Source organism: Capra hircus, chromosome 23, assembly GCF_001704415.2.
Source record: "Capra hircus breed San Clemente chromosome 23, ASM170441v1, whole genome shotgun sequence".
Taxonomy (NCBI): Eukaryota; Metazoa; Chordata; class Mammalia; order Artiodactyla; family Bovidae; genus Capra; species Capra hircus.
Window position 1 is genome coordinate 32361480 of NC_030830.1, and position 27011 is coordinate 32388490.

The following is a 27011-nucleotide window of genomic DNA, read 5'->3' on the forward strand; positions in this document are numbered from 1 at the left end:
TTTTTAAGGCTAACTCAGTGTAATTAAAAGATTTTAGAAATTAAAACCACATCATCCTGAAGGTGGCAGTCATATGTGCTAGAAGTAAATAGTGTTGGGGCACTGTTTACAATAATAGCCAAGACATGGAAGCAACCTTAATGTCCATCGACAGAGGAATGGATAAAGATGTAGTATTTATACACATACACACACACACACACACACACACACACACAATGGAATATTACTCAGCCATAAAAACAGAACGAAAGAATGTTGTTTGCAGCAACATGGATGGACCTAGAGATTGTGATACTGAGTGAAGCAAGTCAGACAGAAAAGGAGAAATATCATATGACATCCCTTATATGTGGAATCTAAAAAGAAATGATACAAATGAATTTACAAAACAGAAAGAGACTCACACAGAACAAACTTACAGTTGTCAGGGGAAGAAACGGGGAGTCTGAGATGGACAAGTTAAACCATCGAGGACCTGCTAGCACAGGGAATTCTGCTCAGTGTTATGTGGCAGCCTGGATGGGAGGGCAGTTTGGGGGAGAATGGATATGTGTGTATATATATGGCTGAGTCCCTTCACTATTCACCTGAAACGACCACAACATGGTTAACCAGCTATACTCCAATACAAAATAAAAAGTTTAAAAAACAAAAGAAGTAAATGGGGTTGGGAAAACTGTATGACCTGCTTAGAACACAGTCCCTTCTTCTGAGATACTTGTGGCTACAACACAACCCTTTTCCTTAGGAAAGAAGTAAAGACTTATCATTCAGTTTGACCTTCTTCTATTACTTCTGGGTCATTTGAAATAGGACAGACTCTGAAATACGACAGACTCATAGCGCTATTAGTGCCATTATCCAATATTGCTCTTTTGGACAAATTAGAATAAATTTTTCTTGCTTCATTGTGTCTTAATAGTCTTGCCTATAGAACCTCTTATTTACCTCTTTAAATATTTTAAGTTCTTTGACTTTGCCTCACTTAGTAAAAATCACTTTTGTATGAAGGTCTGTTATTATTTAACTTTTCCTTAAACTTCTAATGAAAGAGTGCAAATTTTGTTAATGATCCTCAGATCATTAGTATCACAATTTTTCTTTAAGAAAGTACATTAAAATAGCATGATATGTTACGCAGTACTGTAATTTATCATACTAATGGTAATGATGACTTGATTCAATGATTATTTACTTGTTAAATAAGCATGTGCTGGAAGGGCAGGGTACAGGATTAAAGAAATACAAAAGACCCCACACAAGTAGATACGTCCCAGCTCTCAAGAAACTGATAATCTTATTGGAAAGGCAAGACCTCTGAAATAATTTTCCAAACTGTAGAAAGCATTATCAATGTGCATGAAAATAAACATATCCTAGCATGGACATTTACAATAATAACAAGCCTTTTTTACAATTAATTATTATTACTATTATAAAAATATAAATTAACATTAATTACTATTAATGTATGAAGGGACATGATGTGATAAAAACTGTAGCGGCAGCTAACGGTAAGCGCCTTCCCCCCTGCCATGTACTTTACATAGTTCTAACCCTTCTAACAGTCTTGAGAGGTATGAATCATTATCCCTGTAGGAGAGAATGTAAGACACTTGCCCAACATTGTAGTTTACAAGCAGTGGGACAAGAGGTTTGAACTCAAATCTCTAACTCCCAAGCCCATGCTGGTGCTCATCTCTGTGAGTGGAAACATGATTCTTGGAAGGTCTGATTTCTGTCAACATTTTCCCGTGTCATTTGGCATGGTGAGATTCGGTGAGAATCTTAAAAAACATTTTCTCCCACAGCAAAAACCCTCACTATTCCATCAATTAAAATTCTAAGATTTTAAATCAACTTGGAATTTTTGCTGAGAAAAGTGAAGCACATTATTGTAAATCTATCACTGTGAAAAGCAGGGAGAAATATATTAGAACTGGCTTGGGTAAAGGAGCTGTGGGAACACTGTGGCTGACATTTTATAGTCTTTTTTTCCATGTAAGACTTGGGGGAGAGGAGTCTTTTCAATAGAAATGGCTGGAAGAGGCTCCATAATGAAGTAACTTTGGGAGATGCTACATTATCACATACCCTTCTCGTATGTGCACATCAGATCACCTGCTTTTTAAAAGTCACTGTTTCCCCCACTGACTTTGCCCCAGATCCCTCCATTCTCTCCCAAGTTCACTCCCAACACCCATGAACTCCCGTGGGTCTAGAGCAGCAGAGCTGTCCAACAGAAACACCACGAGGCACGAGCGAGAGGCACACATTTTGAGATTTAAAATTTTCTAGCAGTAAAATTTTTACAGTGTAATTTGTTTTAATACACAGTTGATCCTTGAACAATATAGGTTTGAACTGTGAAGGTCCATTTACACACAGGTGTTTTCTGATACATTTACAAATATATACATGCAGAACATGATATGCAAGACTTGCATATGGATAGCCCATCCTTACACAGGGATAGGTGAGTGATAGTTAACACAAAGTTAATGATGTTTCTATTCTTACCATTTTGTAACTTTGCTTTCAAACAGTTCAGTTCAGTTCAGTTCAGTTGCTCAGTCGTATCCGACTCTTTGCGACCCCATGAATCGCAGCATGCCAGGCCTCCCTGTCCATCACCAACTCCCGGAGTTCACTCAGACTCATGTCCATCGAGTCAGTGATGCCATCCAGCCATCTCATCCTCCGTCGTCCCTTCTCCTCCTGCCTCCAATCCCTCCCAGCATTCGAGTTTTTTCCAATGAGTCAACTCTTCACATGAGGTGGCCAAAGTACTGGAGTTTCAGCTTCAGCATCATTCCCTACATCTCCATAAAATATGCCTCTCTCTCTTGTAATGGGAGAACCTGCATATCTGCCTATCATCATGGGTTTTTTTTTAAGAAAAATATAATAATGTTTCCAATACTGTATTATGAATATGACTGTTACTGTATGCCGTCAACATCTGATAATGATTCATTCATTAACATAGAGGCTGGGCTACTGTGAAGTCATCATACCAATGACATTCTGCTAAGTCGCTTCAGTTGTGTCCGACTCTGTGCGACCCCATAGACGGCAGTCCACCAGGCTCCCCCGTCCCTGGGATTCTCCAGGCAAGAACCCTGGAGTGGGTTGCCATTTCCTTTTCCAATGCATGAAAGTGAAAAGTGAAAGTGAAGTCGCTCAGTCGTGTCCGACTCTTCTGCGATCCCATGGACTGCAGCCTACTAGGCTCCTTTGTCCATGGGATTTTCCAGGCAAGAGTACTGGAGTGGGGTGCCATCACCTTCTCCGACCAATGACATTAGGCCACCATAAAGCAATCACATAGCTGCTTCTTCATTACCAATGCATGAATCACTATACCTACACATAAATACATAAACCTTTTTCACATTTTCTTTTCATTTTTGATGTCTAGTATTAGAAAGACTAGATTTTCCAGTAGTCAGGTATGGATGTGACAGTTGGACTATGAAGAAAGCTGAGCACCGAAGAACTGATGCTTTTGAATCGTGGTGTTGGAGAAGACTCTGAAGAGTCCCTTGGACTGCAAGGAGATCCACCCAGTCCATCCTAAGGGAGATCAGTCCTGGGTGTTCATTGGAAGGACTGATGCTGAAGCTGAAACTCCAATACTCTGGCCACCAGATGCGAAGAGCTGACTCATCTGAAAAGCCCTGATGCTGGGAAAGATTGAGGGCAGGAGGAGACGGGGACGACAGAGGATGAGATGGTTGGATGGCACCACCGACTCAATGGACACGGGTTTGGGTAAACTCCGGGAGTTGGTGATGGACAGGGAGGCCTGGAGTGCTGTGGTTCATGGGGTTGCAAAGAGTCAGACACAACTGAGCAACTGAACTGAACTGAACTGATTAGAAAGACATGTAACATCTACAGCATTTTCTATAAGACAATACTGAAATAGGTATTGACAGACAAGAAAATCCATCTTCTGGAAAGATACTGTAAGCCTATGACACGGACACACACAGTGCAGTACCCTAAATGCGTTTCCTTGTCTGTACGGCTTTCTTACCAATTTTTTTCTCACTTGCTTTTTGTAAGAATTCAGCATATAAGAAATATGCCAAATATATGTTAACCAGTGAGGCTTCTATTCAACAGGAGGTTATAAGTTATTTTGAGTTTGGAGGGATAAAAAGTGGTACATGGATTTTTGACTGCTAGGGAGCTGGTGCTCCTAACGCCCACATTGTTCAAGGGTCAACTGTGTTTTATTTTGTCCAGAACACTCAAAAATGTTTGGACATTTTTAAAGATTTTACTTAGTGCTTAAGATAATCATTTCAACATTAATGTTAGATTAACTAGATATTTTACATTTTTTTTCACACACAGTCTTCAAAACCTGGTGTGGACTTTACAATTACAGTACATCGCTACTGATGCATTTCAAGCACTAATGGCCATAATATGTGGCTTGTGGCCATTATATTGGACAGTTATCATCTAGAGACTTTCTTTCATAGAACTTAGTTTAGGAAAAACACTGGCCTACAGGCTCATTTGCCCCTTGTTAGTCTTTATGGACAGTCACAAAGTGGAAATCTTAAGAGTTGAGAACAACTGACAAGGTATGAATAATTATTTACATATGGCTTCCAAACGGTTTTGTTGATGGGATTTTTTTATAGGAAAGGGGGATGAAGGGAATGGAGTTGCCATTAACACTTGCTTTCACCGGAGTATCACACATGCACACACACACACACATACATAAGGACATAATTTAGAAAAGGAAAAAGTTGATTAAGTATCAGTTCCAAAGACAACCCTAGTCTAGCCATTGGACTGAAATAATCCTCATCTTCTAAGAAGCAAGGTTAATTTTACATGCTTCTCATATACTTAAAGACTTTAACATATATTTCTAAAAACAAGTTATTCATGTTTGTGCAAAATTATCTTAAATACATGAGAAAAAATAAATTATTCAAGGAAAAAATAAACAAAAAAATTTGCTATAAAGAAACTAAAACTGATTTTGAGAGTTCCTCAATCAGGTACTCTCAGATAAGCCTCACAACTGGCTCTCAGACCCATTTAAACAAGGAAAACCAAGACTTGCCGTAGGCTTCTCAATCACATGGCAGTGTGTCAAAAATCCAGATTCTGAGGCCCATTCCAGACCCACCGGAACAGGAACTCAGGGTGTTCACCAAGCCTTCGTAGTCCTGATGCACACCCACGTCTGCGCACCATGAGGTCAACACAGAAACGGCATGTAAACCCAGTCTGTTTAACTCCAAAAGCAATAAATATTTTTTAGAAGTTTCAGGGAGGTGGGTTTTCTCTACTGTTTTTTTTTTTTTTAGGTCTTTCTGGAGAAAGGGCTGAGAATTTTTGTGTGTATGTGTGGTAAAAATAACATATCATACAATTCACCATCTTAATCATTTGCAACTGTCCAGTTCAGCGGTTGTAAGAACATTCACATTGCTGGGCAACCATCACCAACATTCATCTCCAGAAGTTTTTTTCATCTTGTAAAAACTGAAACTCTACCCACTAAATGCTAACTTTCCCTTTCCCCTCCCCCTATCCCTTGGCAATCACCATTCCAACGTGCTGCCCCTGTGCGTTTAACTACTCTAGGTAACTCATATAAGTGGAATCTAGAAGTAGAACCCAGTTTCACCCAAACATCCTCAACTGCAGAAAGTCTGCAAAACGTTGAAATGTATAAAGAAAATGAAGATCACTTATGATTCCCACTGCCTACCAGTGACTGCCATGGACTGAACTGTGTCCCCTCCAAAACTCATGTTGAAACCTTAAGCCCTGATGTGACTGAATAGAGACAGAGTCTTCAGGAAGTAATTGAGATTAGATGAGTTCACGAAGGGAGAGCCCTAATCCAGTAGGGCTGGTGCTCTTGTAAGAAGAGAGTCCAGGGCTCATGTGCGGACATCAAGAAGGCAGCCTTCCCCAGCAAGCTAACTGGCTGGCACCCTGGATCTTGGATTGCACAGCCTACAGAAATAGGAGAAAAGAAGTTTCTGCTGTTTAAGACATCCAGCCTATGATATAGTTGACCCTTAAACCCAAGGTCTGGGGCACTGACCACCTGCACAGTTGAAAATCCACATATAACTTTATAGTCGGGTCCCCTACATAGATAGCTCCTCTGCATCCGTAGATTCAGTCAACTGTGGATCATGAGTACTGCAGTATGTATTCAGGGAAAAAAAAACTTTCACACATAAGTGGACCCATGCAGTTCAAGCCCACTTTGTTCAAGGGTTAACTGTATTTTGCTATGGCAGCCTGAACTAATACCATATGCCTTTTTTTTTAACTTTCCCAGCATTTTTTAATGTTTTGCAGGACACTGAGTTTTGGAAGGTGGATTTTAAAGTAACGTCAGGTTTCTACTACTAAATTTCGCAGTCTTTTCTATAATAAACTGAGCTGAAAAATGTCAAGAGGGGAATTTGTTATATTCGATCTCTAAATGTGTGGGAGGGAAACAAGCCCTGCTGTTCTGATCAGAGCATGCTACTAGGAAACTAACAGGGATTGCAAGGGGCAGTGTCTAGGTCTTGGAAGGCAACACTGGCTAACAGGGATTATTCACTTAGGATAAAAAGTAATTTTCTAAAGGAGCCATTCATTCATTGATTCACTGTTGGCAGACTAGTCTAATTAAACACTGCTTTAACGTTATTTTTTTTTTTAACAGTGATTTTAAAAAGCAGGATAGCTAAGCTCCAAATGGGTGAGGCACTGTTAACCCTTTGTATGCATGATCTCACAATTAATTCTTGTGAATTTCTTCTGCAAAGTAAATCCTCAATCCAGAGGGAGAAACAACGGCACAGGCCCCCAGAGAGGTTACATAATTTACTGGAGTCAGCACAGAAAGGAAGGAAAAGAGCCAGGATTGGAACACACATCTGTCTGGTTCCAAAGCTATTAATAACTACAATGCTTCTTTCTTAGTTAAATAACTGCCTTGCTTGACAGATTTTTATTTTTTTATACATACAGAAAAATTCAAACACTGGCCTTGCACTGAGTGTCTCTCACAAATTGTTACTCTAGAGTCCCCCCACCCATACCCCAGCCTTCCTTCCTTTTCTTTCTCTCCTCTTCTAGAAACTTCTCTCTTCATCTAAATAAGTTCCCCCACTGTCTCATCTTTCCATACGCTTCTCAATTTCTTTCTTTCCCACCTAAATTCCTCTGCTTTGCCATCTTCTCCTGGTCAATGAATTTCTTAGGCTCCAGTTCAAATGCCATTTTGTACATGTAATCTTTCACTGCTCATTCACTTATGCCCCATATCCCATCTATCAAGAAATCTCATCAGCTACACTTTCAAAGAGATCCAGAATCCAACCACACTCCGCCTCCACTGCCACCTCCCTAGTCTGAGCTGTCATACCCTCGCCTGGCCTCTCTGCTTTCCCTCTTTCACCTGCTACAATCTATTCTCATTCCAGCTTCCTGATGCTGCTAAATCACTTCAGTCATGTTCAACTCTGTGCGACCCCACAGACGGCAGCCCACCAAGCTCCCCCATCCCTGGGATTCTCCAGGCAAGAGTACTGGAGTGGGGTGCCATTGCCTTCTCCATCCAACTTCCTGAGTAATCCCTTTAAAACATAAATCAAAACCATTCAATGCATTCCCATTTTTCCCATTGTAAAAACCCAAATCCTTTTCTGTGCTCAACTGTGAATGCCCGTAACACCCTATATAACTGTTCCCACTACCCCCAAATCTCTGAACGCTTTCTGATTGTAGCCCTTGCTGACTTACCATGCCTTGAACTCACTGGGCCTGCTCAGGCCTCAGGCCTCAGGCCCTCTGCACTGGCTGCTCTCTGCCTGGAATGTCATTCCTTCAGATAAGGTCTTACTTCTTTCCATCCCCCCAGCATACCACATTTTTCTTTTATCCTCTATGACTCACTACAAAGTTTATCTAAGTTTATAGTTTGTCTTCTCAAGAGAGCCCTGCTCATTGAGGCACCTTGGAGCCTAGAATGGCACCTGGAATATATTAGCTGCTCAATAATATTTGCTGAACAAGTGAATGGGTGGACTTGCTCATACACTTTAGTCAAAGGCTCTCTCTCCTTTGCTCTCACTTGTATCAGGCATTTGGGATTTAGCATAAACCGCCGTGTAGTGGTAGTGGTTTAGTTGTTAAGTCGTGTCTGACTCTTGCAACCTCATGGACTATATAGCCTGCCAGGCTCCTCTGTCCAGGGGATTCTCCAGGCAAGAATACTGGAGTGGAATGCCATTTCCTTCTTCTCTGCATGTATCCATTATCCACCCACCTAGATCATGTGTTCCCATACCCTCCAAGTGCCCTGTACAAAATTAGCATTTAATAAATACTTGATGATGAATTATCAGTACAGTAGCTTCTTCTCCTGTAGTAGAGAGTTATAGTGATAACCCTTCAAAACATGACATTCCATTTAGAAAAGAGACATCCTGGAAAGCAAAGGGAAAAAAAAAAGAATATCATATATATATATATATGTATATATGTATGTATATATATATATATATATAATTTTTTTTTTTTTTTTTTGGCTGCGCCAGGTGGCTTGTGAGATTTTAGTTCCCCAGCCAGGGATTTGACCCATGGTTGAACCATGGCCCTTGGCAGTGAAAGCACAGAGTCATAACCTCTGGACTGCCAGAAAATTCCCCAAATATTTTAGATTACTCTTAAAAGGGTGGAAAATATTTTAAAGGTATGTATAGATAATGCATATACACATACCAAATCTGTGTCATGCTCTGAAAATAAATTATTTGCTTTGTCACCTCCATGTATATTATATACTGAAGACATTCCTGAGAGTCAAGCTTAAGGTTACATTTGGATAGGAAGGTAATTTGCAGAAAACACAAGAGAAGGAAAAGATATACAAAAAAATAAACCCAAAACAGTTAAGAAAATGGTAATAGGATCACATGTACTGATAATTACCTTAAATGTAAATGGGTTAAATGCATCAACCAAAAGACACAGACTTTACAGGCTGAAGTAAGGGGATGGGAGAAGGTATTCCTCGCAAATAAAACTCATAAGAAAGCTGGAATAGCAATACTCATATCAGACAAAATAGGCTTTAAAACAAAGACTGTTATAACAGACAAAGAAGACACTACATAATGATCAACGGTTCAATCCAAGAAGAAGATAAAACAATTGTATATGCACCTAACATAGGAGCACCTCAATATGTGAGGGAAATACTAACAAACATAAAGGGAGAAATCACCAGTAACACAATAATATTTGGGGATTTTAATACCCCACTTACATCAATGGACAGATCATCCAGACAGAAAATCAATAAGAAAACGCAGGTCTTAAATGGATAGTAAAGTAATTTGGAACACAGGACATATTTTAAATAACGAGTCAAGAATTTATGTAATATATCACAAAATTAAAAGGTTAATGTCAAATAGGTTTTATGGCACATTTTTTGATCTAGTATCAGTTCTAGCTGGGAAACATCTAAATTATAATGATAATGTGTTCTATAAAACAGTTTAGTATATAGAACTGAAGTCTTCATTTACATGAAACCTGTAACATCTCTCTCTACATTGTTCATCTTGCATTGCATATCCAATATGCATATTTTTAAAAACCAGTTTAGCCAACTTTAGGATCTTTTCAGTCATCTTTTTAAAATTATTTTTATTTTTGTCTGCCTAGGTCTCTGCTGTGCACGGGATTTCTCTAGTTGTGACACACAGGCTTCTCACTGAGGTGGCTCCCTTCCCTAACTGTGGCTCACAGGCTCTAGAGCACAGGCTCAGCAGCTGTGGCACAGAGGCTTAGCTGCCTGGTGGCATGTGGGATCTTCCTGGACCAGGGATCAAACCCACGTCCCCTGCATTGGCAGGTGGATTCTTAACCACCGAACCACAAGGGAAGTCCAAATATTTATTTGATTTATTTGGCTGTGCCAGGTCTTGGTTGCGGCACAACGGATCTTTAGCTGTGGCATGTGGGATCTGGCTCCCTGACCAGGGATTGAACTCGAGTCCCCTGCCCTGGGAGCAGAGTCTTAACCACTGGACCATCAGGGAAGTCCCTATCTTTTCAGTCATCTTGACTGTAGCATACACACAATTCATCTTGTAAATACTGGTGAGGAAGATAAGTAAACAGACACCCTGCAAGACTTTTGGTAATTTCTTAATTGATTATATAGCTAATTTAAGCTTAGACCTTTAACAGTGCAAATGAAAAAAGAATTACAGTAATAATCTAGTACTCATAAAAATCTATTAAAAAGATAAGGAAATCTTCTCTGGTATGCACAAGCATTTCACATTGGTGCACAATGTCCATTTTACATTTCTAGATAAGTTAAGGCCCTCCCCACCACTTTTTCAAACATAGCTCCCCAAATTTTATTTTTCTTTGATTACTCTCTTTGGAAATTTACTTTCAGATTGTTTTACCTATATAATATATGCTGTAACAGAAAAGTATTCTAAGTAAATCATGTGACATAAAAAAGAGAAACAAGTGAGCAAAGAATTAGGGCAGTAGCTGGAGGGAGAAGTGAACTAAAAAAATAAAAATCAGTTATTGTTTACCTGTTAAACTAGACCAGTCAAGTGAAAAGGAATACCTAAAATAAATAGATAAACAAGCCATCTCGAGGCTTATGGATAGAAACAATTCCAAACATCTCAAGGTGAAAATGTTCATCCATTAAGTGCGATCACACCTGGAGAAAAGAGGCTGGCCTCTCTGGATCTCTCCAATCCTAAGAGTCTCACAAATCTGAACAACCAGAATACAAATAGGTCAGTTTATTCTTACTTTTTATTTCTAAATATATTTCTTTGCAGTTCTAGGAAATATCAGAGTTAAAAGAAATCTAAATTATAGAAGCATTTTTATTTTAAATCCAAGGAGAAATACTTCCAAGTTAAAAGCACACCATCAAAACAACCTTTACTCTCAAGAATCAGGAGGAAAAAAACCTGATTTTGTGTGTGTGGATAACAGTTTCTACACATGGAATGTAAAGAATCTGTCTGCAATGCAGGAGACCACCTATATTGTTATAAAATGTAAAATGTTATTCTAAGGAGAGTTGAATACCAATTCTAAAATAAAAACCAAGAAACTAAGTAAACTGATTATCTTTAAAAAAATACAATAAAAATCTGAAATACACTGCAAGCAACTTTTAAAGGTAGGTGATTTTAATACATATAATAGCAGTCTTAATATTCCTTAGTTATGTTTGAAATAGTCTACATAACAAAATTTTTAAAGTCTCTCCCATATTACACTTACCACAAGATTTTGAAATTCTTCATCTCCCCAAATTAAGCTTACCACTAGTAAGTAGTGAGAGGGCTGGTTCTCAATGAGGGAGAGGGAAAATTCAGGTTATTTCTAGCCTTCCATGAAGAACTCAGGTACTACCTCAGACTATACAGGGAGCCACTGAATGCTCAAGAGCCATACGTCAGGCGGGGCGAACTGAAACATCCACAGTACGAGTGTTTCATCATCTTTTACTACTGTTGCCCATCAGGGCTCAGCTTTCTCACTGAGTCAAAAAGAAAAGGAAAAAAATCCTCTGATGCATTATCTTACTGGTCTTATATTCAACCTACAGCAAGGCCTCTTTTAAAAGAATGTTTCTTTACAGAGTGAATCATACTTTGTACGTTTTAAATCCTTTCCCCCAAATCTGTACTATGATTACACTACAGCATTCCAAGCAAGGGAACAACTTGAGCAGCACCATATCACGTTTAATTAAGGTTCTGAATGTTCTCACTTCCAAATAGGATTTTTGTTTAGTGAAAGATATGATTCATAATCTCTGATTGCTCCCAAGTAGAGAGTTAAAATGGGCCCTATGTTTGATTCATCATGCTATGCAAATTGAAACTCAATTGTCTGCAGGAGGAGCAGAATAATGGCTCTGACCTAAAATCTGACCACTGACGACAAGATTCTGGGTTTTTGGGTCACCATTTTTAATTATCAATAAGACACTACCTTTTCCTATTTCTCCTATTGAAACAAAGGTCATCCAAGTTTAATTTTAGGACCTCAAAATATTTTAACTTGTACGCAGTCATTTATTTGTAGACAAAATTTAGACATGGTTTTAATACCAATGGCAAACTGTATGAGGTATGGACATGCAGTATATATTCAAACCCCAGCTCTGCCCCTTAGTAATGTAACCTTGGGTAAGCAATTTATCATTTCTAAACCTCAGTTTCATTATCTATAAGATGGAGACAAACCTATCTACAGGGAGTTCTTTAGAATTTTATAATCCTTAACACCCATCAGGGCCTGAAATAATATTAAGGTTTAACAACATTCTTTCTCCTTTCCCCCATTATCTTTCTTATGAAAATGTTTCAATCACAGGTTGGGATTCCATGTTTAATTTCTAATGATACTAGGAAGCACCATGGATTTCAGTAGAAAACTGAAATAAGCCTACGCCTTTCCTAGAAAGCCCACCGTGTGGGTTTCCCAGGTGGCGCTAGTGGTAAAGAACATGCCTGCCAATGCAAGAGATGTTAAGAGAAGAGGGTTTGATCCCTGGGTTGGGAAGGTTCCCTGGAGAAGGGTATGGCAATCTACTCCAATATTCTTGCCTGGAGAATCCCATGGGCAGAGGAGCCTGGTGGGCTACAGTCCATGGGGTCACAGGGTTGAACACGGCTGAAGCGACTAGGCACATGGAAAGGCAATACTTTTCACATCTCATTCCCTCACATTCAGGATTTTTATTTCAGGTAAAATGAATGTTTAGTGTGTTCGCAAGATAAGCCAAAGAACCCACAAAAACAGAAAATGTTCAATTTTCCAACTTTATTAAAAAGAAATGTATAATTAAATCACAACTACATAAATCAAAGTTGATTGGGAGCAGAGGGAAGGGGAACCTGGGTTAAACATCTGGTACAGTGAGGTTTCAGGCTCTTCCTGGATAGAAGCACATATGAGGTAAGGGGGAGAAAAGATCAAGCCCCTAGCTGCCTCTCCCCAAGACCTCTTTCTTCCACATTCCCATCCCAGTTACACTGCCAGTTCTGGGCGCTCCTGAGCTACACCACGCGTGTACAACCGCCTCAGCAGAGCGCCCTTCTGGACCCATTTCCGTTCAGCGAGGGACCACTTACACAGTTTCCCTTCTAGGGCTTTCCTTTAAAGTCAGCACCTCCTTTCTTCTCTGTCTACATCCCCACTGCACATTCATTTAACCACCCCCGCCCCCACTGTCTGCTGGCCCCCGCGCCCACTGTGGTTTTCACTTTCACTCCAGAACACTGCTGATCATGAGAGAACCATGCCATGCAGGTGGATTTGGTACACTGTTTAATTCACGTTGCCTCACTGCCACCAAGTCCCACTCCTTTCCTCCATCTTCCCCCACATCTCACACATTTCACAAAGTTCTTCCCCTCAAACTCAAAACCTTTTGCCTCTGCCCCTGTCAAATGACCATGCGATCTTCTCAGGAAAGACCTCTATTCTGAATCCTATCATCTACCCTGCTCTCCTCTCCTTTTCTTTACCTGTTACTTTTTCTGCAGGCAATTTGGGGAACAGAGTGAGTAACAACAGTGTGAGGAAAGAAGAGAAAAAATGAGGTTAAAGAGAGCGCCACAAAGTTCCACTTGGTATTATCTGAATTTTTAAAATGACCGTCTCTTAGTTCTCCCCCTCTCCTTTTAACCCGACTTTTCTCTCACCCACAGCCACCAGAATGTACAAGTCCCTGCTGACTTCTATCACAAAAAACAATTTTTATTTCGTTCCCACCATTCTGTTCTACCTGGCTGTCTAAGTAGTCAGCCAGCAAATGTTTACTGAGTGCCCAGCTTGTTTTAAACGCCATGCTAAAGGCTTAGAAAAAGTCAGTGAACAGGGAAGCTTAAGATTTCTCGGTCCTCCTCCAGAAGCTCTGTGTCTACAGGTGACTGCTTCGCCTACTCATTTGGGCCCATGATAAGAGGGGTTGTCTCTTCACTCTCAATAATTTGAGATATGATTTCTAAGTCTTTCTTCCATAGAACCTGGGTCCTCAGCATTGACAGCGCAGAGTCCTAACCACTGGACCACCAGGGACCTCCTGAATTCATTTAATTGTGGTAAAACATGCAAGATTTACCACTTAAGCATACACTTCATTGGTTTTAAGTACATACACACTATTGCATTGGGTTGGCCGAACAGTTCATTCTGAATGTTCTTCAATAAAGTTCTCAGTGAAAATGAAAAACGTGTCTCTTTTTTTACTTAAAACCAAACGAGCTTTTGGGCCAACCCCATAAAACTATTGTCACTATCCAGCTCCAGAACTTTTTCATTATCCCTAGCTGAAATTCTCTACCATTATGTCCCTTTTTATTAACCAAAAGTTATTCTCATGGTTAAATTCTTGGCCCCCACCCTCATTATCTTGGTTCATCACTGTTACTCCCTTGCAACCACCCTCGAGTCCCTGGCGTCTCTCTCCCTATCATATCTGGGGGGCGAAAATGCCAATCTTGGTAGAACTGATCACCTGGCTGCTTTTACTTCGCTTGTAATAAACGGTGGTGGTTAGCTGGTGGCAGAAAATCACACAACTAACTGGACTGATTAGTTTTACCTTAATGCAGACCCCCACCCTCCAATGCGCACCCAGGCATTCAGCAATGCTCAGCCACCCTATCGAGTATCCCAATGAGTTCACTGTCCTGCTGTTCAAAGCAAGGTGTCCTCCTAATCTCACATCATCCACACCCCTTCTTCCTTTAAGGTGCTGGCCCTGCGTCAGACTCCACTAAGAAAACAGAAACCAAGAGAACAAAAAGCCCTGTATTCTACCTCCAATTCCTAAACCTCTCTGCCTTCTCTCCTGCTACACTGCAAGTCATCCTGCTCCCACCAAAGGCAAACCTTCTTGTATTCTGACTCTTCTCTTACTGAAGAATTTTGTTCCTTTGGCAGGAATTCTGGTGATCCAGTGGTTGGGCCATGATGCTTTCACTACCTTGGCACAGATGCCTAGCTGGCCCAATTCCTAGTTGAGAAACTAAGATCCTGAAAGCGCAGCAAAGGAGAGAGAGAGATGAAGAGAAAGAAAGAATTCTGCTCCTTTGGTAGTCTTATCTTTCTTCTGCATTAGTCTCTCCCTATTAGACAGTCTCACTAGCTTATTGAAAATGCTCTTCTATTTCCCATCAGTTCAAAAAATGTGCTTCCTTGACCCCACCTCTCTCCCTCCCCAACCACTGCTGTGCCATTTCTGTTCTTGCTTTACAGCAAAAATTTCCCAACAAGCGGGTCACATTTGCTTCACTCCCATTCTCAGTTCAGTTCAGTTGCTCAGCTGTGTCTGACTCTTTGCAACTCCATGGACTGCAGCACACCAAGGCTCCCTGTCCATCACCAACTCCTGGAGTTTACTCAAACTCATGTCCATTGAGTCGATGATGCCATCCAACCATCTCATCCTCTGTTGTCCCCTTCTCCTCCCACCTTCAATCTTTCCCAGCATCAGGGTCTCTTCAAATGAGTCAGTTCTTCATATAAGGTGGCTAAAGTATGGGAGTTTCAGCTTCGGCATCAGTCCTTTCTATGAATATTCAGGACTGATTTCCTTTAGGATGGACTGGTTGGATCTCTTTGCTGTCCAAAGGACTCTCAAGAGTCTTCTCCAACGCCACAGTCCAAAAGCATCAATTCTTCGGCGCTCAGCTTTTATAAAGTCTAACTCTCACATTCATATATGACTACTGATAAAACCAAGCTTTGACTAGACGGACCTTGTTGGCAAAGTAATATCTCTGCTTTTTAATATGCTGTCTAGATTGGTCACAACTTTTCTTCCAAGAACAAGCGTCTTTTAATTTCATGGCTACAGCTACCATCTGCAGTGATTTTGGAGGCCCCCAAAATAGTCTGTCACTGTTTCCATTGTTTCCCCATCCATTTGCCACTAAGTGATGAGACCCGATGCCATCTTAGTTTTCTGAATGTTGAGTTTTATGCCAACTTTTTCACTCTCCTCTTTCACTCTCAGCAAGAGGCTCATTCTCTCAGTGCATTCCAATTTGGCCTCCATTCCATGTGCCACTAAAACTACTTGTCAAGACCGCCAAATCCAAGCGGAATTTTTCTCTCCTCAGGGTTTAACTTCTCAGTAGTATTTGGCACAGCAGGCCACTCCCTTTTCTTGAAACAGATAAAATCATTCTCCTGCTTTAGTGCTGAGCCTTCTTGGTCTCCTTTGCGCCTACTTCACTCACGGGAAAGTTTCAGGCTTGATCGTAAGTCCTCTATGCTCACAGATGATCTCAACCAGTTCCATGACACACCATCTCTATGCTGGTGACTCTCAAAATTTGTGTCCACTACCCTCAGCTCAACTTGAACATTCACCGCCTGCTTGACTTTCCACTTAGGTTTTGGAAACACTTGTGAGACATCCAACGGGTTCCATATAGAACTCTAGTAGTTACCTGCCCCCACCCCCAGTCTTCTCTGCAAGCAACTGGCACCCCCAGCCACTAAGCCGTAACCCAGGGATCTGAAGGAATCCTTTGATTCCTCCTCCTCTTCCTCCACAGACAACCCATGAAGCAAATACTCCTGATTCAACCTCCAAAATCTCTCTGAAACCGACCATCTACTCTGCTCCATCTCCACTGCACTCACCTAAGATACTATCAAACTTGAGCTCACCATTGCAGTAGTTCCCCAACTGCCCTCTCTGCTACCTCTCTTGTTCCAGAGCAGCCAGTGATGTTTAAAAACAAAAACATATCACTCCCCTAATTGAAGCCCTACAATAGCTTCTCCTCTTCATAAAATAAAATCCCCAAGCCCCTGTATGTCTTCAGAGGCCCTGCACAACTTCTCGAACCCCATTTCACTGCATTCTCCTCCTGCTTCTTTCCGTTCTAACATCCCTGCCCTTCCAGGGCTTTGCACTTGTTCCCAGGCCAGGAATGTCTCCCCAGCTTTTCACAAGGCTAACACAAGTTCATGTGTCAAGTCTCAGCTCAAATGTCACCTTTTCACAGGGACACTCCTTGACTCTCACTAGCCAAAACAATACACTCTTTTCCCCATAACACACTCATTTGACCCACCAGCTTAACTTCTTATACGTTTTTTCTTAATCTTTAGTTTCCTTGATTATGTTTCCTTATTTCCTGTTTTTCACACTATACTACAAATTTCATGAGGGCAGAGATCTTGTCTGTCTTGAATTCTACTGAAGGCTACTTTAAAATAAAGAAGCTACTCTTTCCCTCTGAACAGGCTGATTTTTAGATCCATGCGCCCGCTCCCCCCACCCTCCTACCCTGACCCCTTTGAAGCTTTACTGGATTTTAGTCAAAGAAAATAATTCCTGTGGCATTTACGCCATGAAAAACAAGCGGAGAAAAACCACATGGGACAGTCAAATACTAGAACTCCACCCACTCACTAGACGACGGGCTGCACACAGGTGTCCACAGCGGCCCCTTACAAAGGCCTTTCAAAATGTAGGACAGAGGAACACGGATACAGGCAAAAATAACAAACTCTGACACCTGCATCAAAAGTTTCAACCATTTCCCCTAGCAATCACTAAACACGACAGTGATTTCAGAAAAAAGAAAAGCACAAAATAACTCAAATATGTGATCTTTGCTCCAGAGAAGTTAATGATTTCCTCACTGACTTGGTTCTCTCATTTTGGTCTGGCTGGCTATTCATTATCTGCTCTGGGTGTTTCTTCCTGACCTTCTGTGTCTTTAATGCATATTCTGTTCCTACCAAGTCTCATGTTTAGAATAAGTTCCCCATCCTACTTCCCAAAATGCAAGAAATATCTTTTCAATTTAAAATTCAAAAAAGAACTCATTCTTTCAAGGATTTATCTCTAGGTTTTGATTTCAGTAAATCTACCCCACTTCTAACTTCTGTATTTCCTAGATTCAATTCTATTTTTGTTCCAGAGCTATCTTGACTAAACTAGCTGGCCTGGATAGACCTGAAGCAGTATGTTATATAACTTCTTAGTACAGTAGAATGAAACTATATATATATTTTAAAATGTACTAAGATTTAAAAGTCTTGGGATACCTAAGATTTCTTTCCGTAAGGAAACCGTTTCAACATTTTGATAAATGGCAGAGGAGAAAAATTAAAAATAACATAAGCAATAAAATTATGCTGAAACTCAAAATGAAATGAACCTCAAGTCTCATCAGTTCAGTTCTGTCGCTCAGTCATGTCCGACTCTTTGCAACCCCATGAATTGCAGCACATGCTCCAATTCAAAAGACAGCCAGCAGCACAGTGCATAGTTTAATATAGGGATGTTCTGAATACGTCTCTGGGTCACAATGAAGTCACCTGGAGAGCTTGGAATAACACACAGTCCTACGTATTTAGATCCAGGCGATCCTAGATGAGCAAGAATTTCAAAATTCTTGGAGGGAGTTACGAGCATCGAGAAACTGAAAATCAGAAACTTAAAACTGAGACTGTCCAATACATCAGACCTTTTGAAAAACCCCAACTGTCCCTAACAAATAATGGATATTACAAATCCGTCTTTTAAAAACATCTCACCAGTTGATTCTGATGCTCAGATTTGGAAATTAGATACAGAGCAAAGTACAGGGCTTTCTGGGATCCACTGTCAATTCTATCACTTAAAACTTTGAGACTTTGAACAATTCAACTACCTTGACAAACATTATTAGTTCCTTCCCTGGTAAGCAGAGAATAAAAACCAATACTGCAGGGCTGGTATGATAAATAAGAATTGAAAAACAGTTTCTGGCCTACAACAGTGTTCAGCACACGGTAGGTCTTAAAGGGCCTAAAAACATCCACCACAGTCAAGGACATACCTAATGGTGTCACTATGTTACTTTTATCCACTAGAAATTAACTATTTACTTTCCATCTAGACGCCTAGAAAGATCAGAGCTTTACAGACTCCTCCCCCCAATAATCTTTTCAGTAACAAAGTTAAAACCCACCCACCCATTGTTATACTGCTACTACAAGACAGCTGAGTATTTTTATGAATGCTTCTAGGAAACATTTTAAATAAAAAGTGGAGGAACTGAGAAGTCTTATACTGATTAGAAAGAGATGAACCATAACAGTCCCCCCCTTTTTTTTGAAAGGAAAAAGTCTCTGGGGTGTTTCAAAGCGAGTTTAATTTTTCAGATCAGAGAGAGGTCTAAGTAATTTACTACCATTTATAATAGGGATTATGAAAGCCAAAGAGAAGTTTCAAATCACTGGAACCCATTACCTTCCCACAAATGTGCCAACCAGAGAAAAGGCTGTCCAGGGTTGTGAAAACACAACCCAGAAAACTAGTAGGGGACCCATACAGAACCACGATACTGGAAGGCAGACAGACACTGTCCTCGACTTTTTTTTCTGCAATTCTGCAACTGGGTTTGACTCTCCTCTCAAAATGAAGTGGAAGAGGGCGAAGGGAAAGCCTGCATGATCTGCGCCCAGCCAGGCCAGGGAAAGTCTTCCAGGTTCAAGCCCTAGGAAGACGTGGGGAAGCCTTCATCCCCAATTTTGACTGGGGTTTGGGGTGGGATGCGGGTTTAGGGAGAGACCCCTCGGCTGCAAGGCCCGGCTCTTTTCCCTTAAAGGCAAGTGGTAAAAGGAACAAGACACCGCAGTCCCCAACCCCTCCCCGCTCTGAGCCGGCAGCCTACTCTTTTGGGTCTGGGGGCACCGGGAGGGACCAGGCTACTCCACTCAAGGCCCACGTACAGACTTCTGCCCGCGGAGCGTGGCCCCCACGTCCCGGACCTCCCGGCGCTCGGGCCGGCGAACCGTCCAAGAAGGGCGCTGCCCGTGCCGCCGGGGAAGATGGCGCCCGCAGAGCAACTGCGCCACCAGCACTGGCGAAGGGCCAGGCCCAGCGCCATCTTAGCGCCTTCCAACCGCCCCCCCCCACCCCGCCCCGCACAACCCCCGCAAGAGCCTGCGTCCTGGCCGGTCGGGGGGCGCGAACCGCGTCGGGCCCGCGCACTCTCAGCCAAAAGAGAGTGCCACCGAGCCTCTCGTCTCTTCGGAGCGGCCGCGCGGGGCCCGCAGGAGGAGCCCGGCTGGGCCGCCGGTCCTCCGCGCGGCGCGAGGGCTCGTCCGGGCCCGGCCGCGGGTCGTCGGCGGTGCTTCGGACCCAGGCGGCGAGGCGACCGGGGTAGGGCCAGGCCGGCCGGCCCAGGCGCGCGCGCCGGGAACCAGGCCGGAGCGGCCGGCCGGCCCCGAGCTCTCCCCGCCGCAGCCGGCGGCACAAGCGCCGGGAAGGAGGAAGCCAGGATGAAAAATAAACCCCGTCCCCGCCGCCTCCCTCCCACCCGCTCCCCTCCCCCTCTTGAGACGCGGGGTCCATTTTGCCTAGAAGAAAGAAAATGCGATTCACACCCAAGAGCTTCCGAGAGAGAAAAGAAACGAGGCGGGGGGAACCGAGGGGAGGAGATTGGAAAAGCTTATTTTTCTTCCTCGCCCGCCGTCACTCCTGGCCCTCCCTGCCCCCTGCTCGCGGCCCCGCCGCGCCCGTCCTCCCCTCGCCGAGCCCCGCTCCCTCCTTCCCGGCTCCCGGCGGCTCCGGGGGGGCGGAAAACACACTCGCACTCGCGCACACAACTAATTTTAAACCGGCTCAATCAATGAGTCATTAAAAGGCTTCCCTCCCCTCTCCTCCCCACCACCAACCGCCACGCCACCCCCCTTCCCAGGCTTCTCCCTCTCCCCGCTCCAGAAATTTGCATCCGCGAAAAGAAAAAAAAAAAAAAGAAGGCGCCAGGGCCCCCACCCCGCCGAGGAGCCCCCAGCCCGGCCCCGCCGCCCCCTGCCCGCCCGCGCCCCCGCCCGCGACACTGAACTTGGTCTTCCCGGGGCCCGGGCATCGCTGGGAAAGGCATAAACACTCGATTCCCCTTTTCTCCGTGTCCATTAAACATCCACCCACCACCACCATCACCCACCCACAAACCCACCCCCCCCCCAAAAAAAAAAACACAGCCTTAGCCAATAGCTCTCTGGGCTGAAACCTAATATCCTGGTTTTGGCAACTCGGTGTTTAATTTGCTCCTCTTTCTTTTCTGTCTGTCTGGAGATAGATCTCCAGCCCCCCCGCCCTCGCTTTTCCCCTCCCCGAAGGAAAGAGGCAGAGGAAGGAGGTTGTGTGTGTTTTTTTTTTCTCCTTGAAATTTTTATCACAAAATTATAATACACTCAAAGGGAAACTCACCGTCATGAAAAAGCAGTGCCTTGTCAACGGGGTTTCTGCGCCATCGCACCAGGGGCGGCGGCGGCGGCGGCGGCGGCGGCGGCGGGCGCGGGGCGCGGGGCGCGGGCGCGGGAGCTCCCGGCCGAGCGGCGCCGGCCACACGCGCTCCGCTCTCTCTCTCGCTCACCCCCGCGCCGGGCGGCGGGCGCCCGCTCCCCGCGCCCGCCCGGCCTTCATGCTCTGCGCCCGGGCAAACCGCTCGCCTGCTCGTCTACCTCCAAACTTCGGTTCTCGCCTAGCAAAAAAATGCGGAGATTAGGATTTTTTTAATTTAAAAAAAATTTTTTTTTTTTTTTAGAAAAATCAAACTCCAAAGCTGATAATTCCTGCTTCCTTTGGGATTCTTTTTAACCTCAAGAAACGTAGTAGTTTATTCAAGAAACAGGGTTTTTGGGGTTTTTTGTTTTTTTTTTAAAGATCTACGAGATGCGTGCTATTCTCAGCAGGCGCCTTGCACACACACACACACACACACACACACACACACACACACACGCCAGTTTTAGCTGGGGGAGGGGACGGGGGGGAGCGCCAGGAGGGGGGTAGTTTAAAAACAAAAAACAATATTTGTTTAAACTCTAATTAGAATATGTCCCAATAAATCCTTTTTTGCTTATGCTTTAAAAAAACAAAAGCGAAAACATCACTTTTAACTTATTTGGTAATTCATTCCAACTTTTAATTCTACTAAGCTTTCCTTTGCAACACCCTCTTTCCATTCCCAAGTGTAGTGAAACCTTATCTGTAAACCTGTATGTCAACATTAAAAAAAACACAACACAACACTTTAGCAGCCAAGATGAAGGTGAGGAGGGAAGTCAGTCACTCTTAAAACATCCAGTTCCCAGTGCTTACTCTTTATGCAGATACCTGTATCGTCACATTTGTGGAATTTTCACGATGTGATCCCCAGTCTTAAAAAAAGAGAGCTACCCAACATCCATTGAAATAGAATAGGTTAAAAAAAGAGAAAGAGAGCTACCTAGCCTTTTAACACTCTGTAGTCCAAGTATAATTACCACCCATATTTAATCTCACATTGAGACGTCTCCATAAACCATCCAGCATCCAGAGCACTTAAAGAAATGTTAATTATGACAGTGTGGATTGGGAGTAGGTGCCTGTGTGGTTTAGGTTAATTACATTTACTTTTCCTGTAAATGCCCACAAAAATAAAGTCGGTGGTTTGTTGTCTTTTATTTTAAATAAATATCAAAGTAAAAGATGGATTGTACAAAAATGTGATTTAGAGTTTTAAAAATACATATGTAGGCCCCAGAAATACTTTAAAGTTATTTTAAATTAGTTTACAATACATATAGCAATGGGGTTCTGCTGATAGAAAGCTCAAACCCATATCCCCTAGATACTGAGTTCTAAAATTATCCTTAGATTTAAAATATTTAAATGAAATTGGTTAGTTTCTAATACAAATCCCCTGAGTATTAAAAAAACATAATGGTAGCATACCATGTTTGCTTTTATAAGGATACTGTAACTATGCTGTTTTATTGTACAAAATAAATATGTCAAGGCTGGTATACAATGTTGTCACATTCAAGATAGATCTCTTCAAAAAACAAACCGTATCTTGTTCAAGTAACTGCCACTCTTTCACTCACAATGTGTGCTTTGTATTTAGACCTGCCTTAATAAATACAGTCAGTGATTTAGTATCACATAGTATCATGGAGGTGTTTTCTCAGAAGATATGTGTTGTGTTCACATTCAGCCAAGGTCTTCCTGGAACTAAAGTCTTTGCATAAATTAGCATTATTTCTCTACACTTGACAGTTGGACCAACCAGTTTTCTAATTGGCTCCGGAAATTTTAAAACCTGTTTTAAAGTGCCTTTGGATTGGCTGGAGTTTAATTATAATACACATTTTGAAGAATTACATTTCAAAGGAGTCCATGGATTATTCATTGCAATTAGGGCCCACCAAGCAAGTTTTACAGCTGTTGCTTCACAACTCCAATGAAATATTAATGGATTTCAGAAAGCTGTTCTCTCTAGTAGGCCAAAACTCCTAAAAAAATACAAATCTGACTTTAAAATCACTTAACAAAGAGGTGAGCTCCAGAAGAGGACAGGGCACTGTGGGCTTTCTCACAAATGCCCAAATACCAGAGCTACCTTTTATTAAGGGCCTACAAAGTCCTGCCAGGCATTATTCTAGATACTTTATTCTTAGAGTATGTACTATTGCCTGAACCTTCACACAAACCCACAGAATAATTACCCAGATTTTCGCTGATGAGTCTCCCGATGTTTCTCATCATTTGCCTGAGGTCATCAGTCTAAGAGCTGGGGGAAACTCAGGCCTGGTTGACTCCTCAACACACCCTCTCTTCAAGTCCCAAAAAGGATCCTGGGAACAAGCAGTCTGTGCTATTTCAATAAAAACCAAGTTCAGTGGTAGTTGGGGGACCACCCTCTCTCATTGGCAGAGGGGCTCATAGGCAGAAGGAACCATCCTTTCTCATTGGGGAAGATTTACTTTGCCAGTTGTCAAGGATAATTTAGAATATTTGGTGGGGGGTGGAGGTCGGTCACAAAATACTGGGACAGCAGTAGGGAGACTCTAAGACTCACCAGGTATAACACCAAATTGGTATCATTTAATAATAAAAACAACTTCTTAAAATTTCCCACATGCAAATTTAAAAAATGTAACATTTAAAATAAGGGATATGCCTTTGTACATAAAATTTTAAGTGATGGTTTATATAGATAGGATTTTGGTATCTGAATATAAGATTACAAAAACTTTTAAAAAGGAAAGTTCTTTAAATGGTTGACCATATGCAAAAAACTTTAATTGTGTAAAGTTATGTTCAAGTTCTCTCCTATGATGCTCGTCTGAATATGTGACCTAGTAAGAAGGGCAAGTAGACACAGGTGGGAAAAAAAGATAAAATTGAAATGCTCTAGCATGGGCTTGTACCTCAAAATAAACAGGTTCAATACCAACATAACAAGTAAAAGTGAAAATGTTGCTGTTTTTTGCGTCCTTCCTCCACGTGTTCCCCTCAGTTGGTTGGCCGTTCTCAGAGCGGGGAGAATGCAAATACTGGAGATTAAGTGGTGATATGCATGACCAGATGTGTCCAGATCACAGAAATCCGAGATACACCCAATGAATGTTTGTGATATAAAAAACTTATAAGTTCTCAATGTGCATAAATGAGCTCGGGGCTTTTATTTGAACCTCTTGAGGTGCTTATAATCTGAGGCTAAAGTGCACTGGCTGTGCACTGAGAGTGTCCGGGGTTCAGATTCCATCTCTGTCACACACCAGGTGTGCAGCTCTGGGCAAGTCACTTCACTCTTCAGAGCTTCAACTTCCTCATCTATAAAACAGGGATAATTATAGTACTCACGTCTGAGAGTTATTTTAAGGACTCAGGAACTAGTGCATGTAAAATGTTTAGCATGGTGCCTGAAACATAATGAGAGGGCAGTATGTTCAGCTAATATCCTATCACCTCGTTTTAGTTATGTGTCAGGTTAAATCGTGTGAAACCTTCCCATGTAAATTTCCAATGGCAATCTCACATGATTCCACCAAATGTGTCTCTTATGTTCTGTCCAGGATAAGGAGCTCCTCAAAGGCTTTTTATTTTCTAAGGGCCTAGCAGAGGACTTTGTATACACTAAGCTCGCAACCAGTACTTGTGGGATAAAAGAAAAACAACCCAATCCACAAGATGTATAAGAATGCAAGAAATCATCATATTTCTACTCAGACAGCTACATATTAAGCTAATAATAGAATCAGTCTCCCTGAATCACATAAAACCATTGCCCAGTTGATCCCAGGCAGCAATGCCTAATGGTTTATAAGTTCTTCCTCACTCTCTTTCACTTCCTCTCTCATCAATTAGAGCTTTATCATTGCTGCATTTTAGCCATGTGACCGTGGCCTATTTTTTTAACTTCTCTCACCTCAGTTTACTTATATGTAAAATGAAGGTGAGAGTATCTGTATCTTGGGTCAGTAGGGGAAGAGTTCAATGATATTAGGGATGTAAAACCAGCTTTAGTGCCTGGTATAAAATAAATACTTAACATTAGTTGCCGTTACTGTTGTGGTTGCTAATACTATTATTAGAAGTAACGTGGAATTGTTTTCAAAGCAGTGGTAAATAAGCAAATTACTGGAGTGATTACAAATGTTTTCAGTACCTTGCCTACATTATTATTTTATTTGATACATGAGTATAAACATTTTAAATCATCTTTGTAGAGACTAAGGCTATTCTAGTCCTGACATATTTCAAGCTGGTTATTTTTCTTGACAGACTTAAAAAAAAATCTGAACTCCTACAAGCTTCTAGTACAAGGATGAGGAATATAGAAGAACTGTTTAAGAAAACAGAGGCACAGTCACTCCCACTGGCCTTGCTGTCTTACACATCCAGCCTGTTTCCCCACTGAATATGTGAGGGGGAGGACAGTCATTAGGTTTGGAGGAGGCATCACACACACAGGAAGCGTCATTCACCAGCTCCCAGGTCCCTGTGGAGCCAGGATTCTGAATATGTCCTCAGCAGAGTGTCCCTTCCACTCCACCATGCCCAGCAGGATCATGGGTCACGGAGACAGCAGCAGAGAGGTCTCACAAGCTCAGAATTTGGAGAGAAAGCCAACCGTGAAGATAAGCTACCCATGCAAAGGGGCTTGCTGAATAAATTAACTGTCAGTGTCCTTTCTGAAAATGAAACCAAGAGGGAAGACATACGAAGAAGAAACTACCCCTAAAAGATGACTTGTACATACAAGTCGAATACAAAGAAATAAGTAAGTACAAAGCATACACCAAGATACATCTTCAACATGGAAGGAAAAAACTGTATCACCTCCACAAGTATTCTGATCACATTCTAATGTGAGCAGGGTAAAGTTGGTCAGGCAATTTCAAAGCCTCCATGAAATACCTCCCAGACCATACAATTCTCTCTTCCCTAAATCTTCTAATTACTGGTGCCATTTCCCAGGTGCTCTGATACTGCTGAGCAAAGGTACAAGTACCTTTGTGCCCAAAAAGGTTAAGGCATCTCCCTCACTGTAAATCAAACCAGTCAACTAGCAGTCTAGGTATACTGGTCAGTCCCTTATAGAGTTAGATTAACCTGAGTCAGGTCTAATAACCAGGAGGTTGTTCACAGATGGGCAATCAAAGCAAAGGACATGTACTCTCTACATATTTTAGAATCATCTGTGACTTCTTATTCTCTTATCTCCCTTAACCCAGGCAACTCACCTCCAAAATCTCCCTCAAACATAGTCCCTTTTCTCCACTAACTGCCTCACCTAAATTCAGGCCCTCATCTCTTGCTTGGTCTCTCGATTTCCCTTCCCTCCAATCAATCTTCTATCTAAATTATGACCCCAGATCACCTTTCAAAAACCCAGAGTTGTTGGTGTCATACCTCTACTAGCACCTCACTGCCCAGGGAAGCTTATTAGAAACACAGATTCCCAAGGCCAAACTCATCTGCAGAGAAATGGAGTTTCTGGGATGAACTGAGGCCCTGATACTTGTATTTTGAAGTGGTTCATTGGCTCCACCTGCCTCCCCAGGGCTACCTGCAGCTACTCCTCTCCCCACACCCTGCAGTCTGGTCATGGAGAACACCCACCCCTGGACAAGAACAAACTCCTCCCCCATTT

At 42.1% G+C, this 27011-nt stretch overlaps 1 protein-coding gene across 3 annotated transcripts in view; it reads right to left on the reverse strand.

Moving 5' to 3' along the window:
• The window catches only part of GLTSCR1L (GLTSCR1 like), a 77467-nt gene extending 56087 nt beyond the window's left edge, over window positions 1-21380 (reverse strand). Inside the window, exon 1 of one of the 3 annotated variants that reach the window (XM_018039006.1) lies at window positions 21296-21380. The gene's annotated coding sequence lies outside the window, so the exon portion shown is untranslated. Of the gene's footprint in view, window positions 1-19809; window positions 20355-21295 lie in introns of those variants that run through there. The other 2 variants (XM_018039008.1, XM_018039004.1) reach the window with 2 other exon arrangements.